Below are 20,011 nucleotides of genomic sequence, written 5' to 3'. Positions count from 1 at the left end.
AAATCATAGACTAGTGCCTGTGTTTTTTCAGACTGGTTAGGAAAACCAAGATATGGGTTTCCCACTTCAGCCCTTGACTACCCCATCAAAAGTCCATAGAGACACCAGGTGTGATGGCACAGGCCTGTAATTCCTTGAACCCCAAATTCAAGACCAGCCTGGACAACTTATAGAATAATAATATGGGGCTGAGGATGTAGCTCAGCAGTTGCCTAGGATGTATAAGGCTCTGGGTTCCAACCCTAGTATCACACATGCGCGCGCACACATACACACAACACAATGTCAATATAGACCTTTCATTTTTTGTTCTCTCCACTTAGTTCCAAAGAGAAACCATCTTTCACAGAATATTAGCTCTCAGTTGCCTGTAGTTCCATACTTCTAACTGCCTGCTACTACCTCCAATAAAACATGTAAAATTTTTTCATATGAATTCATTATATTTCCCCTTTCCTACTTTTTCCTACTTCAGAAAACTCTATGGGACCTATTCCTTTCTAATTTTTCTGTCTCAGATATGACCATTTCTCCTCACTTCCACTGTTCCAATGCCTGGCTCTCGTCATGTTAGGTTATTTCCCAACTCAACTTCCTGCCCCCCCCCCACCTTTCTCTTTCGAGCTACTCTTGAATGATGTATTTCTCAAAATTTCTTTGCTGGTGTCACTCTCCATGCTCAAGGAGCTTCAATAACTCCCTGCCATCAATCTCTCAAAGACTTTTTTAAACCTAGTACCATCTCTGAAGCCAACCCTTGCCTCTAGGCAAGGACCTTCACCTTCCTTTGTTTGTGGTCCTGGGGATCAAACTTAGGGCTTCACACATAGAAGGCCTGGGCTGGTGTTATAGCTCAATAGTAGAGCATTCGCTCTACTATTGAGCTATAACACCAGCCCAGGCCTTCTAATTTTGCCAAACCAAGCCTCTTGTAAGCAAGTGCAGTTCTGTCTTTGTGCTTCTGATTGAGCCATGCTCTTAGCCAATGGTTAAGTGCAGGGACACTAGAGCCAGGGTGCCTCTTCCTTGCTGTGTGAACGAAGCCCACCTGTTCCTTAATCCCTTCCCTGATGACTCCAGCCCATAGCTTCTCTCCTTCTGCTTCTTTCAGAAATTTCTATTTAGGGTAAAAGAAAATAATCTGAAGAAAAGTTGTCAACCACAGTGTAAGTCTCTAAATAATGAGAATGTATATTTATGAATGGTAGACATACAACATCTGCTTAATCCACAATGAATAGTGTTTTTTAACTTCTATCTAAAGTTCTATGACCTGAGCTCTGAAACCAGGCAAACTTTGAGTAGATCACAGCAACAGAATTAGGAAGTTTGTAAGGATGTAGAATGTTCTATATGGCCAAAGAAATTATTTATATAATAAGTACCCACATGGCCTATAGGCCACTCCATTGTTACCAGGATTTATGGACAGGTAATTTCTAGGTCAGAATGGTTTTTGCTTCAGATCTGCACATGCACCCAATGGTCATCAGACAAAGGAACATAGATGCCAGGTAAGGGGAAAAAAAGCCCACTATGAATATACAAAAATCCTTAGTGTTTCTTCTTCTTTTCCCTGGTCTTTAACAGTTCACACCTGGTTGGTTCCAGCTTCAGTTTGGGTATTGCTATCACCCATAACTAATTTCACTTCTGAGCAGAATAACTCACTCATTCAAGTAACAATGGCCCTATATATGCCAAAAGGAGGTAGGCAAATCTCTCTTTTCAGGACATAATCATCTTTTCATAGTTTGGGTGTGTGATCTGTGAGTCATTAAGGCATCAACTTCCTTCAATGTCCTATCATAACTTCAATTTTTCACTCTAATAAAAGGAAAGATCTACTGGTAACTTCAGCCCCACCTGGTGGAAACAAAACCAAGTTGGACTGTTTTGACCTAAAAAGATAAGCCTAGATGGGGGTCAAGCTTAACAAGAGAAAGACCACTTGATCCAGAGGCTAATATGTAAACTGGTTATAAGCAAACTTTCACCTTCCAGGACCTAAAAGACTAGGAAACCCAGACAAGCTCCTTTGGGTATGATGCCACCCAAGGCATTTTCTCATTCATTATAGGCAAATGGTGGAGAATGAATTATTCCTCCACCCCTTCCAAAGGAAGTCAAAAAGTTATCTTAGCTAAAATGGTGGCCACACAGATAAGGTAAGGTGATTTATTTGCTTGGTCTGGACCTTAGTGATAGATTCTGGTATGAAAGTCCAATCCAGTACCCCAATCAAATGGACTCAAAAAGTTTCTGATGTGAAATCCAGCTGCTGTCTCAAAGTTCAGAAGGTTAAAAAAGTTTGGTCTTGTTGAAAAGTGACTCCTTTAAAGAAAATATAGCCAAATGGGACAAGGATTATACAGATCAGAGAGAAAGATAAGTTTATGGACTACAATCCATTATTCTCTTGGTGGGAGAAGTCTTCCACACTAGAGCAGCCCCCAATCTGGGAAACATTAACTTCCATCTTCAAAACATCTTGAAAATATTACTAAGTTGTTCTGGGTCCTTTGGTATCTCTCAGATACCTCTGATACATGAGCTAGGCATAGAAAGAAAAATACCAAAGTTTTTAAACGTGATTCACACAGACCCCTACTCAAAATCATTCCAGCAGTTTCTAACAAGCAACCCCAATGATTCTAAATTACATATCATATAGAGACCAACCATCTTAAATTTTCTGAGGCTAAAGAATTCACAGCAAGAATTTTCCCTTATTACATTGGGTCACTCAGAAGAAACCAGAATCTTTGAAACTCTATCTTTAGGTTTCTCCTTCTCCTGTCAGGTTCCAGGAAAACTGAGGAACGGAAGACAGCTTTCAGTCAGCCTTATTAGGCTATCTATATCTGCTCTGTTCCACCTCCACCCTTGCCCTAATCTTCAGCACTGAGGCCATCACTAGTCCTAATGGAAAGTCCTAGCAGGATCTCTCTATTCTATAATCTAGGAGCAATTTCCTGTTTGCATTCTGTCTACCCATGGAAGTCTCTGATATTCAGAGACAAATCATTACTAAAATAATAATCATGATGATAATCATGATGCACTCAGCAATGTCCTTTTCATGAGCTGCTGAACCAAAAGCATGTCATACCAAGCTGGAGTTTAACCTAACCTTTGCATGTCTGTTGAGTCAATTTGGGCCCTATACTCAAATTATTCCTGCCACAAGTATCATGCCCTTTTCTTACCCTTAGTGTGGATACTAAAGTTCCACCCACTCACTGGGGTCCATTTTTGCCTTCATATCCTAGGAGATAAGAGAATGCCAGGGAAATCCTAGAGAAGAGGTAAGGAGGCTTAAAGAGCCCCCTGTCCCTGAGGTGACTTAGAACTATCCTGGGTCCTGTAACTGACTTCTTACAAATCTTCCTGTGGTTCCACTGGGGCCCATCCTGGGATTCTTAATCTATCTAGGACCAGGACTTGAAGCCTAATCTTGGAATTTCTTGGGCAGTAGTGGGGATAAGGTTGTTTAGGCTTCCAGAAGGTAGGAGGAGGGGGCTAGAACTACATGAAGAATCTGTCCTCCATGCCTCCTACGTGCATAGTTCTATACTCATCAACACCACAGCCAGAGGGTGGGTGGGTAAGGCAAAGAGAATAAGGGAAAGTCATTTTTTATCCTTTTGACAGATGTCGTGTTAAAATCTTGTAGAGGAAAGAGAGCTGTAGGTGGGGGGGGCAGGGAAAGAGATAGGTTAGAACTAATGGTTCTAATGTCTAAATGTGGCCATCTGGTCTAAGGTGGCAAAAACATGAACAGGATTTAGTCAGAAGCACTGTGACCCTGGTTCTATATCTAGATAATATAGACAAAATAAATATATTTCAATTAATTTAAACTATCTTCTAAAATCTACTGAGTATCCCCACCCAGGACACAGGCTTATAAAAGCTGGGGCCTTGGAATGCATTTCCAAAGAGAATGTAAGTGTCTCCTAGGGAGTCATTACAGCACAAAGTAGAAATCTTCATTTAAACCTCCCATTGGAAGGTGGAAGAGAATTTCTTTTCATTGATTTACTTCTGCCTTTTGGCTCCGGTGAGAGAAAAGACATACAGCTAAGGCCAAGTAATCTAACACTGCCTCTAGTCCCTGTCAGGGGCCTTTTGTACTCAGGAGTGGCCATGTTTCTGCTAACAAAGTCTAGCATAGGTCCTGGATTTCTAGCAGACATTTGGTAAACAATAGATGAGTGGATGGCAAGGGCATTCAGCAAGCAACCATTGGGTCAAGCCCAGGGTCGTAAATTGACTGATCTGACTTTCCCTAGGACCTTGTTGTTAAAGACTTAGAGCAATACAATATCTAAACAGAGGCTTCCTGAGAGGACACAAGAGAAGCAAAATCAGACCCACCCTCAGGGCTCTGGAGGGATGGCACTAAGTCTATGTCTGCAGGAAAAGTGGTTGTGCTTGTAACTAAAGAACTTCAAGTAGGTCAGCCAAGCTTATGTAAGGAAGCGTCTGCCTGTCTGGGCTAGGTAGAGGATGTGGGGGTGGAGAAGGGAGGGGACCCAGGGCAGCTGATTGAGGGGAAAAAAATTCAGTAAGATGCCAGGACTTGAATCTACTCTTCTTGACTCTGTCTGGGGCTCAAGACCTTAAAAGGCAGTAGGTTCTTATACTAAAGAGGTGATCAGGATTGGAGACTCCCCAAAGCTATCACAACTAGTTCAGTTTCCATTTTACAGAGAAGAAAACTGAGGCTTCGATTAATTATCAGGAAAGTTAATATTAGAAACCAAGCCTACACTTTTTTAGAAGGATGGCTAATGATTGTTTTTGGACTGTATATCTCTACTTTTTTTTTTTTTTAAGTCAGGGACTGAACTCAGACACACTTAACCACTGAACTACATCCCCAGCCCTTTTTTTATATTTTATTCTGAGACAGGGTCTCACTAAGTTGCTTAGCATCTCACTAAGTTGCTTAGGCTGACTTTGAAATGCAAGATCCCCGTGCCTCAGCCTCCCCAGCTGCTGGGATTACAGGTGTACACTGCCACACCCATCTGTATACCTCTATTGTTAAAGACAAACAAACATTTAGTTGCTCATTTCATTAAAAAAAGTAATAATGTTCTGTGACAGATGTTAACCTGCTTTACTAAATTACTAATGATTTTAGTATATCCATATGTATCCCTTAACAGCTTGCTGTATACTTCAAGTATACACGATAAAATTCTTAAAACACACACACATACACACACACAAGAACAGATAGGCAGGGTTTGCACACCTATAATCTCAGGTACTTGAGAGACTGAGGCAGGAGGATCACAAGTTCAAGACCAGCCAGGGCATCTTAGTCAGACCCTGTCTCAGGGAAGAGGGGTGGGAGGGAAAGGGAGGGGGCAGGGGATTGGCAAGGATGGTGGAATGTGACAGACATCATTATCCAAAGTACATGAATGAAGACACGAATTGGTGTCAACATACTTTATATCCAACCAGAGATATGAAAAATTATGCTGTATATGTGTAATAAGAATTGTAATGCATTCTGCTGTCATTTTTTATTATATTTTTTATGTGGTGCTGAAGATCGAACCCAGGGCCTCATACATGCTAGGTGAGCGCTATTCCTCTGAGCCCCAGTCCAAGCCCCATAGTTTCAAACAAACAAACAAACAAACAAACAAACAAATAAATAAATAAAAGGGGCTGGGGATGTAGCTCAGTAGTACAGAACTTGCCTACCTAGCTGAATATATGTGAGGCCCTGGGCTTGATCACCAGGACCATGGAGCAGAATTTTAAGAACAATGAGATTAACAATTTAATATATAAGAATTTCTAATATTTTCCTCTGGGATATTTTTGGTGCTTTTTCCTCCCAGAGCTCTACAGACATTATCCTTCAGTACTACATAGAGTACTTGCCTCTCCCTCCTCTGAGTTCCAAACCCTTCTGAGGATTAAGGAGTAAGAATACCTCAGGTTGAATAAAGACACTTCCAGAATCTCCTTATCACCAGATACCTTTGCTTAGTAATCTCAAATTCAAATTCAAACTAAAATGCAAATGCTAGTAGAAAAAAATTGGATGGGAAGAATGGAATACAGGTTTGGCATGATTACTGACTTGCTATATGAACTTGCTCCTCTATGAATGAACTAATTAATTATTTTAAATAAAAAGTTAAGGTTACCTTTGACTTTTTGATGCTGCCATGCTTCTGAAAAAAGTTCTTGTCAGAAGGGGAACATAGGAAAAAGAGTCAGGAGAGCAATGGTGTGAGGAAAAAAAAAAGTCAAAGACAAAAACAACTTTTTAAAAACATTTTTGCCATGGGCTAAACCTACCCAGAATAGAACTTAGGTACTGAGATGACCTTTGGGTTTCATGACTGGAAGGAAAAACATTGTGTCCTCTACCTAGTTCAGGCCATTGAGTACAAGGTACTCAAAGTTAGCCTCTACTGAAACATTAAGCAGCACCTTTTCCATCTGTTCAGCATATTATAGTTTCCAAGACACCTTCACACTTATGAGTTCAGTGGATTCTCCAAGCAATTCTGAAATAAGAAGAGTAAGGATGAGCTCCATTTTAACGATGTGAAAACTGAGACCTAGAAAAAGGAAGTCACTTAGCTATCCCAGAAGCAGAGGCCAGAATAAAACCCAGATCTCTAGGCTCTCAAAACTTGAAAAGAAAGTGCCTCTACCCTTTTGTATTTTAGCACCCCCTCCCTTACTTGTCCAGTCTCTTAGAAGGGCCAATACTGTAGGCATTCTGCAGTTTTTAATAGCATGAGTGAAAATAGCAATATATTGGGTTAGACCCTGCCATTCAATTGATGGAAGATAGAAGACTAATGCATTGGCAGCATAAAAGATGAAGTCTGGCATCCAAAGCCGACCTCCACAGATTCTTCCATCTCTCCTTCTTACAACTCTGTCCCAATGCACCTCTCCTCCCCTCTCTTAGGCTTAGAATGGCTTAAATAAGCTAGCTATAAAGACTCTAGGAAATCTGGCCCATCTCAAGAGTCTTTTATTCATAAAGGAAAAGCACAGTAAGGGAGAAAAAATTAAGTCCAGCTGGTTTTTTTGGTCCACATTGAAGCCAGGTGAGAGTCAGCTCAAATGGTCTCTAAGGACTCTTCTCAGCTTTGGTTCTTGGATTTCCACAACCTTAATCCTCAAGAGTTGGCAAAATCCTCAAAAAAAAAAAATCAGGGCCCTCAAACATTTCCTCAGATCCCTCATGACCTACCCCTCAAGCAGGTCAGCCACAAAGGGCTTCGGCACCAGGTAGCTGTGAGTAAGAAGATGGGGGTGGCCAAGGTGGATCAAACACCTCCAGGGATTCTCCCAAAGAGGCTTAAACAGGCAACACAATTCCCTCTCACAACAGCTTAACATCTCCAACGCTTCACTGCTTCCTTCATGCAAGAGACGAGTGGGACGTGAGCTGCTGTGGGAGGATGGAAGGGTCAATCAGTGTGCCAGTGGGCAAGCAAGGGCAATGCTGGGGAAGGCCAGTACTCCCACACAACTCCCTCTAGTTGTTACTATGTCAGATAAAAATCTAAGCTTTTACATAATATTTACTTAAGCTGCTATTTCCTTTAGTCCTGGAAATCATTATGTAGCAGCTTGAGGCATGAGAGAGAGTATGTCCAGTTAGGAGTTCAAAGGCATGGCTTCTGATCCTAAATCCATCATTACTTAATCCTGTGTCATCAGACTCATTTGTCCCCTCTCTCCACCCCAATACACATCTGTAAAATGGACCCAATAATGGTTTTTAAAAGTGACGTGGAAACACAGTGAAGAAACAAACTGAAAATAAGCTCCTCAATTACCTCCAAACTACCTATAATCACAAACCGGATGAAATCTTAACAACTTAAACATCAGCAACACATGCTCAATATTTTATAAGGCACTTTACACAACCTTTGTCACAATGTATTCTTGTAATTCAAAATCCCTTAAGACATTATGATTGAGCCTATTTTCAGAGCAGAAAACTTAAGTTCTGAGATGAATCATTTAGTTCCTGACCCTGTTCCCCTCAACAAAGCAGATGAAATGACCATGAGTATGAACACTCAAAATAAGTTTATCTTGAACAATTAATAAAAAAAGAATAAGTTACTTTTCCAGGGCCAGACCTGGCACCCTAGACTGCTTCCAGGTTGCAGGTACAGGCAGCCTGGCTTTTGCTTTTCCAAGTTTAGGAAGAAGTATCTATTCCTAATGTCTCCCTTTCCTTCACTACCTAGGGGTCCTGAAGAAGTAAATAACCACCTAAATGCTGCAAGCCTGTTTTCTTTCCTAGGTCTGAACTAGCATTGAAAAGCATCTGTATGGGTGAGGGTGAACTCTGTATGACTGACCAACATGTTGCCACAAGCATGCTTTCCCTTGGCCAAATTTTTGGCTTTTTCTTCCTATGACTACTTTGATTACGGCCAGGTCTGACTGGTGATGGGCATTAAAACCAGATTTGGGATAGGGGAGATACAGCTTCGTCGGGAGAGAACAAAAACTGCAAAGCATTTTCTCAACTCTTAACCTGTTTGATCCTTGATATCATCTGAGAATAATACTGATGGTTTACCAGTTGACCAAATAAGATCCAGACAGAAAAGGGGAACCTGACTGAGCCACAACCTAAGAAGCAGAGTAGTAACTGGAACTCATGTTTCTTGACTTTAGTTCCAAAATTCAGAAATGGTAATGAGGCTGTCACAGTTAACAGTAATCTGAGTTTCTGAGGATGCTAATCAAGAGCAGTCCTGGCATATTCTATCTCACTGCTTTCTACCCTTTATCCAGATTCATTCTAGGCCCCCCCCACCCCATCAAGCAGTAGCTTTTGGTACCAAGGGCCAAAAAGGCTTCCCCAGGACACCATGACCTGGTTTCTAGCATGAGGAACTCTAAAAATAGCAGGCCCTCATTAGTGGGGCCAGATGGCCCAAGTTGCTGTGCCTAGGGGCTGGGTTGTGGTCATTAAGGATGTGGCTGGTCTGTCAGCCTACTACTGACCCAGGAGAGGCTGGGCCACTGCCCAACAGGGTCTTGCTTGATGCAGTATACCATCTCTCCTCATACCCTCTCACCCATAATTTAGGTACTGATGCTGTGGTCCAAGTTGGTATTTTATTCTCAAGAAAAAAGAACTTTGATATTTAGTTACTTTTGGTTTTCTAGGGCACTGCTTCAAAATCATATTACTCCAGAATGTTTTTTAAGTGGACATGGGGATGAAGGAGCAGACTTAATCTTTCTACATTGATCAATGCCAATTTGCTTTCTTCATCTTTCTACATTTGCCTGTTAACTCATCTGAGGTCTCAGATCTGAGTTCTGCTTACCTTCTGGAACTGCTATGACACATGCTGTTATTAGCATCCATTTTATACTGAGCTCACTGACATCTCAAGCCAGATTTCAGGAAAAAGGTCCAGAGCAAACTGATAAAGGCCAAACAGCTGGGGCCTGTGACTACTGAGAAGAAAGGTACAGCTGGTTGACCCTAGGGGTAGGAAATGTTCTGCATAGGAGTGTCCAGGGCATGTGGGTGTGTCTCATGTGGTACTGTTTGTCCAAGTATACCCTTAGGAGTGTTTCTCTCAGGGATAGGAGTGCATGTCCTGGAGAGTAAGAGTATATCTAAATATGTATCTATGACATATGTGTACATGGGTATATATTTGTGTCCTATAGGCAACTATGTATGTTCATACATACAATATGAACAGGAATGCCCCATGTGTTTCCATGGGTGTGCACCGTCATTGTGTTAAGAATGGTCAAGCATGTGCGTGTGCACCATACTTAACTGAATATATGTGCTTTGAGTGTCGACATGAAAATTTGGCCCATTTATGTATACCTTATGTGTTCCAAATACACTCCACATGTGTCTGAGTATGTTGTATGTACATGTGACTTATAGTGTGGGTGTAGGTAAAGGGCATGAATAGACAATAAAACTAAACCAATTTTCCTCCCCAACAATTTGTTTCTAACAGCTTTCCTTAAAGACCCCTGGGTCAATCTGAGACTTTAGGCGAATCCCTACCTCTCCTTACCTCAATTTTCTCAGTAGTACTGAGGTAGTGAGCTCAATGTATGGGTTCTTTCTTCGTCTAGTTACTTATCAGCTTAAGAATAATAAGTTAACTCTGATTTCCCTAACCACCACCACAAAGTGTCAAAATGCAGACATGTACATGGGGATTAACACCTGAAGATGTCTCATCCCAACTCAGGCCCCTCGAGACATTCAAAACTCATTTTTCCACTGGCCTAAGCCATCTGGATTAAAAAGAATAAATAGATAACCTCAGGACATACAATCTTCACCAAAGCCAGGCAAAATAACATTTGGTTTATCCAAATCATTCTCCCTCATATTTTTGAATGAATGTGGGAACTAGTGAGGGTAAGGAACCAGCTTTTAAGTTCAAGGCATACTCTAAGAATAAGACCAGAAAATTTGCAAACAAACAAACAAAAAAAAAAAAAACATACAAACAAAGCAGAGCACAAAGGGCTACAGAATTTAGAACTGTAAGCTTCTCATACATTCCTGGGCAAAATATATTCAGTTACACTTATAGTAGATCTAAAAGATGTATCCAAAATTCCCATTAATGGTTCAATGTAACCTATGCCATTATCTAATGGCATCTGTCTAGTTCTTTCTGCCGTCTTGACTGATTTTTGTTAAAAAAAAAAATAGACCTAGATAGAAGCAAAGTGCAGAAGGCATCTTTAGAATAAACTACTTGCTCAAAGCTACCTCGTATTGGTGGACTGGTGGTAATTGCTAACGCCATATGCTATGCTCTTCCTAGCACACAACTGTCTTTTAAGCAGAACCACTAATCTGAGTCAATCAAAGCTATTTTCTAAGAGTCAATTTCCTAGTCATAAAATGAGAACAGTCTTGGCCTTGCCCATCTCATATGATCATGGAAAAAAGACTAATGTGTCAAGAAAACTATACAATAATTTTATTTTCTTGCCCTACCCCAAGAGAAGTGAAAAGGTTCCAAACAAAATGATGCATATAAAGGTGAACAGTGTCAATTTGTTCTATGTAGGTCATTAGTCAAAAGCCTGTGATTTCTAAAACAACACTTAATCATATCATGAAAACCCAGTAATGCTCATTACAAATCCTAGCCAAGGATTTGGGGGCCAAGAACTGGTTTTTAATTGCCAAGTGCCTAGGTTGTTCTGGCTTAAGAATGCGCTAAATAAAAACACAATTAATTTTGGCTTTCTTTCAAGCTCTTCTTTTAGCTTTGCAGGAGACAGGGACAAAGCTAGTTTGCTATTCATAGCAACATGTGTGTGAGTCCATGGGAATGGAGTTGGGGGTAAATAAAAGAAAGGCTATTATTTTTAAAATCCAAGCTTTTGGCCCAGTACCTAAAGCATGGGCCAGGTCATAGGGTCCCCCTCCTTTCAAGAGAAAGAAGTTAAATCTGTGCTATGTTGGTGATAACTGAGGCTAACCTTGAACAAATTTTGTTCAAGGTTAGCTAGTGCACAGCTTAATATTTGCAGATGTTACTCTTTATTTAATGGAGGGCCTACTGAATGTCAGATCTCTTCTTGTGACAGTCACTCACAGATTTCTGCCTCAGAGAGTTCTCAGAGATTACTGGACCCAATTTACAAAAAAGAAAATCAATTCAGAAAGGCTAATTCACTCAAGGTCACAGAACTAAAAATGATATAAACTCCTAGTTCAGTGACCCTGTTTTCCATTGCACCATACAGATTTCCCAAATCACCCCTAAAAGACCAGTGTGACTTGTGCATCTCACAGGTCCAGGAACCTAATCCTTATCAGGCATGTATTAGCTTGAGCACTACCACTACTGTATTTCTTGGGTAAATCATTGTCCTCTCTGAGAGGATCAGATCTAGCAGTTCTAGCATCCCTTCTGTAGACAATGAAGCAGGCAATGACTTAAAGTAGTACTATGACTTCCAGAGCTTGAAGCAAGAAGACCAGGCTGGAAAATATGAGTCTTTGAGCCTCATTTTGTTTTTAATCTGTGAAATGGAGATACTTTGTGCCCTATCCATTTTGCAGGATCAAAGAGAAGATCAAGTGAGTCAATGTGTAAAACACTGAAAAGTTTAAGACAATGTTCAAGAGAGAGAGTTAAAAATCAAAGAAGTATTCATTAGACTCAGTTGCTTTCTTCTAAATCCAAGTAGAGGGTATATGGAAGTTCTGTCCAATAAATCCTGAATTCTCCTGTGCAGGTCAGTCTGGATTTGTATGAAAAACACCTCAGTTGTTTGCAAGGTTCAAAGGAAATAAATCCCCCACTCCCTTTGGGCCCTATGCACAAAGCACTCTCATCATTTTGCTTTTGTCTGAGCCCTGCCACCCTGCCAGACTTATAGAACCCCTCCTAGAACTAGGCACCTGGCTCCTCCTGTGCATCTGTCCCAATGCCAAGGCACCCACTGCCCAGCCCTCTTGCCAGCCAACATAGTTCACAGAGAAAGGAGGAAGGAAGAGAGTGGGTGGAAGAGAGGCTGTGGGAGGTTCAGCTAAAAGTAGCTGCTGCCTTTAGGCACCACACTCTGAGGGGGTGGAGGGTGGGTTCTTAGCACATCCTTCCTGCAGTCAGCTTGGGCATGGAGGTGCATGGTATCCCCTCCTCTAATGAAGGCAGGCAGGCGGAGAAATCAGCTGCCAGAGCCATTCCCAGAGCTGGCTACGGATGCACAGTGCTGGCCTCCTCTGGGCCCTGAGGGTGGATGACTACTCTGCACAGGGCTGAATCCACAGCTCCCTGCCTTCAGGAGAGCTAATGTGGCCTTCAGGAGACTCTCTGTTCTCCCCACCCCCATCCCACTGCCTGGCACCCCAAGGACTGCTGACAGGCCTGCTTCCCTCCAGAAAGTTACATAATGCTCTTGTTCTCTGCTCTTAATTCTCCCAGCCTCTTCTCAGTTCACTTTCTCCAATCAAACCTAAAAGAGTATTAATGTCTCTGATCCAGCCATGACAGCACAGAACCAGAACACTATAAGGAAGGTAGCAACTTACAGTGGGCAACGGCCTGACATGAAAAGTCAAGATCAGATCCATCACTGAAACCTTGGACTTTTTTCCCCTTCTGTGGTTTTGTTTTATCACTTAAAAAAGGCAAGGGGGAGTCTAGGCAAGGTGCTGTAGACCTTGCAGGTACATTAATCTCTTCCCTAAGTGATTATCTGGGAAGCCTGGCCACTTAAATGAATGACCCAACTCTACTCAATAGCCCAACCATGGATGTCCCCTCTCCCAGTTTGGATGAGCTGGGCAGAGCCTTCCCCTCTCTCCTAACTTCAACTCCCCTATTGACTAAATTCTGCATTGACAGGGACCTTGAGACACTGCCTCTACTTCCACCCCAGGCCTGTTTCAAGCTGACCCACTCTGCTTTCTCCTGTTTGTGTAGAAGTTTCTGGCTAAACATTCATCTAAGAACATGATTCTTCTGTTAAAAACACTCTGCATTTTAGTGACATGGAAAGTGAGGTCCAGGTGGGAAGAACCTTGATCAAGATCTAACAGCAAGTGCTTGATCCTAGAGCTCCTGAGGCCTTTTCCAGTGCTCTTTCTCCTATTGTAGATCTGCCTTCTATATGCCATCATTCTACCACACAAGAACAACTTTCCCTCTTCTCTGCTACCAAATATTCACCCTGGTGTTTGAAGTTCAAATGTCCAGTCCCTGTCACTGACCAGCAACTAGCACAGAAGAATAATAAGGGCAAGAAAGAGCTGAATTCAGACATCTTTCTCTTCACCTTTCTTCTTCCTCCTGGTTGCCTTCTTTGATACTTTCTTCACAGCTTTCCCCTGAGTATTGTTCTGTCAATGGAACCCCTTTCAGTCTCAACAAGCCATGACTGCATCCTGATCACAGGATCCAAAATGCAGGCTACATTGGACGCACTAAAGGATGTGGTGACAAGAGTCCTGGGTTCTAGGTCAGACACTATCACTTCCTACTTTATAGCTTTGAGAAAGTCACTTATTCTTTCTTGGCCTCACTTTCATAAACTTTTAGGTTGAAGAAGGAGCCAACAAAATAACTAGGAAATATTGTCAAAATGCTCACTACTATTTATAGAGGAGGCAGTATTAACTAAGTTAATTAATTCTTAAAATATCACAGGAAATGACTCTGGGATGTCAAAGGAGCAAGTCCCTTATCTCCTATGCTTTCCCAGACCTATGAGACTGATTCTATAAATGATTCTATAATAATTATCAATTATTCATAAGGCAGATCTCTTCAAGAAGCTAAATCCCAAACTGGTATACTCTCACTATTCAACTCACTATATGGCTCCCTTCCCTGATTCACAGTCAGTGTTTGCTTAAAGAATACAACATATATTTCACCTGTTATAAAAGAAACATAAGCCAAATACAATTAAGAATACAAATCTATTACCCCCATAACCACACTGTGGTTCTAAACCTGCTAAAAGGAATTGCTGGATTGCATACTGGTTTTGAATAATTTCCACAATCATTTTGATCATTAATATTATTCACAAAATGAGCACACATTAGAGCTGGTCAAATCTTTAAAGGGATCTAACCCACCTATTCTTATTTTATAGATGAGGAAAAACAAATTTCAGAAGGGAGAAGTATTTTTATCTGAGGTCACCCAGCAAATTAGCAGAATCTTTGCATCATTACAAAAATGTGAAGGAATTTTTTTTTTGCTGAAGGGTTCAAACAATCTGATAGCTGTTTAGAGTTGTCCCCAGGTATCTGTAGGGGCTTGGTTCCAGGACGTATTTGAATACCAAAATCCGAGGATGTTCAAAACCCTTATGCAAAATGGTGTAGTACTGGCATATAACCTAAGTACTTCCTCCTGTGTACTCTTTTTATTTTTATCTTTCATTTTTATATCAGTGCTGGAGGTTAAGCACAAAGCCTCGTATGCTAGGCAAATACTTTATCACCGAGGTATACCTCCAGCCCCATCTCCTGTATACTTCTACTAGATTATAATATCTACTACAATGTAAATGCTATGCAAAGTTGTTATGTTGCATAGGTTTCATTGTATTATTATTTTTGTTTTTCTCAAATATTTTCTATCTGTTGATGCAGTAAAACCTGTAGATACAGAGAGCAAACTGTATTTTAAATACAAATAGGCACCAGACTACCCACTCTGTAGGCTAAATTCTTTTCAGAGTGACCACAAACCTCTGGAACTCATCAAAGCCATCACAAATCCTGGAATAAAATTTCACCATCTGCAAAGCTTACCTATGCCATGTGTGATAAGTTAGAGTCAAACTGAGCTAATATTTCCTTTGAACAATTCCATAGCAGTCTCTTTCGTTCATCCCTGGCAGAACATTCCCATCACCTCAGGGAGGTTTTAGAAAAATATTGATGCCAGGGCCCCACCATGACTAATTCAATCAGATCTCTCCCAGAGATTCTATGAAATGTTGTTAGTCTTGTTAACTCCCCAGGTGACTCCAATGTTCATCCAGGGCAGAAATCCACTAGGTTAATGGAAACAATTCAGCTAAGCAACAAGGAAAACATGTGCTATTTCCTGGATTCTTAGAGGACAAAATACATTCTGTTTTAAAGTTACATCCATGATGTTCTGTTTTCCAAATAGGGGAAAGGAAAGTGATACACAGAAACTATAGTTGTGTTATTGGATCCATTAATGAAACATCTAGTTTGTAGGCATTGAAAGAAAACAGGGAGCTCTGGAGACTGCTACTGGATTTTTCAAGAGTAAGATGCCAAGTAACTTATACTCCTTTTTCTGAAGGAACCATCAGAAATAACACCTATGTACCTAGAATATCATGATGTCTATAAGTATAAAACAAATCCTCAATAACATATTGGTAGGAGAGATGACAGCACAGCCTTATGGAGTCTGCACTGGTTGACCATGTACAAACAAAAATCAACTCCAAGAGGGGGCCCTGGTGAGATGCCAGAAGAGTATTAACCTCATCATATTAAATACTACTTTGAATCAACAACTTGAGTGATACTCAGTTTTCAAATGATACAATGCTGGAAGAGACTGCTAATCTTATATATGCCATGAAGAAGTAAATTTTTTAAAAAAACACAAAAACTAAAACAATGACACACCAAGTAAAATAGAGCTTAACTGATACTGTTAGAAGAAACTGCTAATTTATTGCACAGCATGGAGAAAAAACATTTAAAGTTATAAAAAACTAGAATAATGAACCAACCAAAGTGTGCATTAATAAGTATGGTTCAAAAAATTTAAATTGGTTCAAAAGTCCAACTGCACAAGGGAATAGAGAACTGGACCAGATAGGAAATGGTTTCAAACTATAAGCTCCAAAGGCTAATGCAGTGTCTCTTAACTTGGGCTGCATATTTGAATCACCTTGGGAAGCTTTAAATTAAAAAAAAAAAGCTGCCTGAGACCTAGCCCATTCCAATTAAGTCAGAAACTCTCAGAGTAGGGATCTGGCATAGGTATTTAAAATCTCCCCAAGTGATCTAAATGTTCCGAGAGAACTGAGAACCAGTAGAAGGATGAATTATTAGACATTTCACAGATAGATCAAAGTCCCTTTGTACTTGATCCCAGCCAGGTGGCACTTGGAGTAGCATGATCAGTTCTGGGCAGCACATTTTTAAAGAAATAAAGAAAAATACGTGTGTTTCAAAAAGAAGGCCAACTGCATAAAAACGGCAGTTCTTTCAAAACATTCTGTATTTTAGGGTTCAGCAATTCACACTGGCTTTAACCTTGAAGATCCCAAATAGTGTCTTTTCATAAGTCTGACTAAAGGGAACTCTTTGATATATATCCAAGACAAAAAGGTAGCATTTCATAGACTAACGAATTCTGTGCAAAAGCACTATACAAATGAAAGGTATTAAAAAGCACTAAAAATGAAAGCAAGTAAAGCTGAGGAAGCTAGTATGACTTCAGGCATGACTCACACACACTTTCCTCCCCACCTAACCCCTTACAGTTTCACAAAGCTGGGAATGATCTGACTCCGACTCTCCCACCTCTCTGTTGGAAAGGAATACCCACTCTCATCCTACCAATCTCTCTTGCCTTTTCTCTCCTCATCTGTAAAAACGAATAACAATCATCCCTGCAACTTCACAAGAATTATGTGATAGTCAAATTAGAAAGTATGTGAGTTATTTTGTAAACTTTATTAGGCCCATGCACTGAAAAAGGGTTATTAATATAGCCATTACTGGACTGTTTCCCAAGCCTACACTCTTCTTGAGGGCCTTTTCCATTTTGTACTTTGATGCCAGGGAAAAGTACAATGAACTAAATACTCTAGAGCTAGATCCACCTATGGAGAGAAGGAAAAAAAAAACATTCTGGGCACATATTGGAAGAGCTAAGCTTTAATCAAAGATTCTTGGAAAGCCAGAGATACACTCCACTCAGAACAAGTTGCAGTGTTAGAAATAAGGCCTACAGAGTATAAGATTCACCTCCTCCATCCCATTCCTCGGGGCAAAGCCACTGGAGATAGATCCCTGTATGAAGTCTTCTGGAGAGGCAGTTATTTTGGGAGAAATGGCTCAATTCTCATACCTAAAAGCAAGTACTTGGTTAGCCAAAAATGAGATCATAGGTTGATATAGCAGACTAAAGAGGATATTCTTCGGTATAATCCCTGCAACTACCAGTGTGCATCATCTGATCAGTCAAGTACTATCTAGGCCTCACTATAGAACACTACAGCACCTCACCCACAAGACTATTGGAATCCCTCAGTTCCTGAAGCTGACTCCAAGTCCTGCTCATGAGCTTCACAATCAAACTGACTCTTACAACTTGTCCAACTTCCCCAGTTAGAAACTATTGAATCACAGAAAGAACATCCCCTTCCCAAATGTACACTACAGCTGGGCTAGTCATGTTTCCCCAAGCCTCAAACAAAATTGGGGTAAACTCTACAAGCAGATGTTGCAGGTTCTGACAGAAGCACTCTTAACAAAAGAAAAGTGCTCAGTTTGTTCCCACAAAGCTATCACTTTACTCTCCTTGCTGAAGTCAAAAGTTAGGGTGAGGAAAAAAATATTTTTCAGAACCTGCAGACCTTCTACACTAAAGTTAGGTAGTGGATCAGCTAAACTTAAGGAGGGAGTAGTAACTATATAGAGATACTTGAACCCATGAGTCTTCCAATAAACAGTCCCCATGATTAGGCAAGGCTAGGCTCTGTATGCCTGTTGTGAACATGTTTTCTAGGCATTTGCAGCCAATGAAGATTTTGTTCTTTCTGTCTTCCCTCCCCCAAAGCACCTTTCCAAGCCCCACTTGGCTGTATCCCTTGTAAGGAGACTGTGGGGCCTGGGCCTTTAAATGACAGGCTCTGAAGTTCAGTGGGCACTGTGATACAGGGGTTACTAGGATACCAGTAGAGGCCATTTTCTTTAATTCTTGGGTTGGAAGCTGGGAACCAAAATCCCTGAGCTGGGATTTTGCCCCTCCTAGTAGCAAAAGCTTATCCTATACTCAAATGGATCAGAAAGGAGGAAAGGGGGGAAAAGACATTTATGGGGAAAAGTCATGGCAATTCAAAGAGGAAAAGCCCTCTTACTTCTCATCCTCTTCCAGTGGAAGGGGTGGTGTTAGGGAAGGGAGAAAAGGGAAGAAAAGTAATGGAGGAAAGGGGAAAGACTAAGAGAGGAGGCAGGAGGAGGAAAAAAGAAAACAGATCAAAATGCATAGGGTTCCATTTCTCTGGACTGCATTTCTCATATTCTCCCACTCTTTTCTCTTTTTGCATGCCCTCACACTTCTGAAGGAGAAATGCCAAACCTTTAGGATTCACACAAGTAAAAAGTCACTTTGCCACCTTTTGTTCTCTACTGCCCAAATTACCTTTTGGCTGTTCCAGGAAAACCGGCCATTTGACTAACTCCATCCCTTTTTTACCTACAGAAAAAATGAATTTGAAAGGTGTGAACTACAGTAGCTAAATTACTGGTGGAAGGATTTTTCAAGCTACCCATATAGCCCGAGGGATTTTAGGTGGTGGAAGAAAGATGCATGGGTGACACCCATCCATCCTAGTCCCATTTAAATCCTGACAAGCCCTAGCACAAGGAGGCCATTCAGAACTGTGGAACTCAGTGCTGTCTTTCCTCATTCCTACCACCACCACCCTCCATCCACACTCAGGAGTGTGCACCCACACAAACACAGAGAAAGGCGTACACACACTCCCACAAACATACTGCTACCACCCTAGACACATACATTCCAAAAGGCTTTTTGCCAAGGGTCTGTCAAGCACCGGGGGGAAGGCATTTCATGACACTACTTAGTCATAAGCCAGGTTCAAAGATTAGTCTTAGAAATCCATTCTCCCTTTAGTGAAAATAAAAAGTCCAAAAAAATTTCAGTGTTGCAATCCCCATTTCCTTACCACATAGGTAGGACAAAAATTCCTTAGGTGAAATTCTCCAGATATTAGTAAAAATATTCAGCCTCTCCTCCCATCATCTCTTAATTAACATATCAGTATCCTTTTCACTTGACTTTCCAGTCAAGGGGGATGAACTGGAAAGTACTTATGGGTGCCCAAATTATAGAAAGCAAGAACTTGGAAGTCAACTAACTAGTCCAATCATTTCAAAATGTCAATGTTACAGGGAATCCCAAACCCACTGAGGAAGGAAAAAAATTCCCCAAGGTCAAATAGCCACTGAATGAAGAAAATTCCAGTCTGCAGCTGCCCAGTCTTTTCCCCATTCTCCAACTCTGTCTAAAAACAAAGTACCCAGGTAAGACAGAAACTTACTTTAAATAATATCTCTCGGAGCTAACAGATTCAAAAATAAACAACTCACTAGATTCTTTGCAAAGAAACAAGTTCTTGGTTCCACACAAGGGGTCTTCACAAAGAGACCAAAGAGTAATCAATAATAATCAATGCCAGCAAACCTCCCAGATCATGTTTATACCGT

The 20,011-nt window shown here is 40.9% G+C and overlaps 1 protein-coding gene across 13 annotated transcripts in view; it reads right to left on the bottom strand.

Annotated features, from left to right (window-relative positions):
• ARHGEF9 (Cdc42 guanine nucleotide exchange factor 9) overlaps positions 1 to 20,011 on the bottom strand; it is a 356,264-nt gene that overhangs the window by 101,902 nt on the left and 234,351 nt on the right. Inside the window, exon 1 of one of the 13 annotated variants that reach the window (XM_081276385.1) lies at positions 18,924 to 18,942. The exons of 10 other annotated variants lie outside the window; for them this stretch is intronic. The gene's annotated coding sequence lies outside the window, so the exon portion shown is untranslated. Of the gene's footprint in view, positions 1 to 6,179; positions 6,207 to 10,079; positions 10,152 to 18,923; positions 18,943 to 20,011 lie in introns of those variants that run through there. 2 more of the 13 variants (XM_081276384.1, XM_081276392.1) reach the window with 2 other exon arrangements.

This window comes from Spermophilus citellus (genome assembly GCF_964194105.1).
Source record: "Spermophilus citellus genome assembly, chromosome: X".
Lineage (NCBI taxonomy): Eukaryota > Metazoa > Chordata > Mammalia > Rodentia > Sciuridae > Spermophilus > Spermophilus citellus.
The sequence above is the reverse complement of the archived record's forward strand: the minus strand, read 5'-3'. Positions and strand labels throughout refer to the sequence as shown.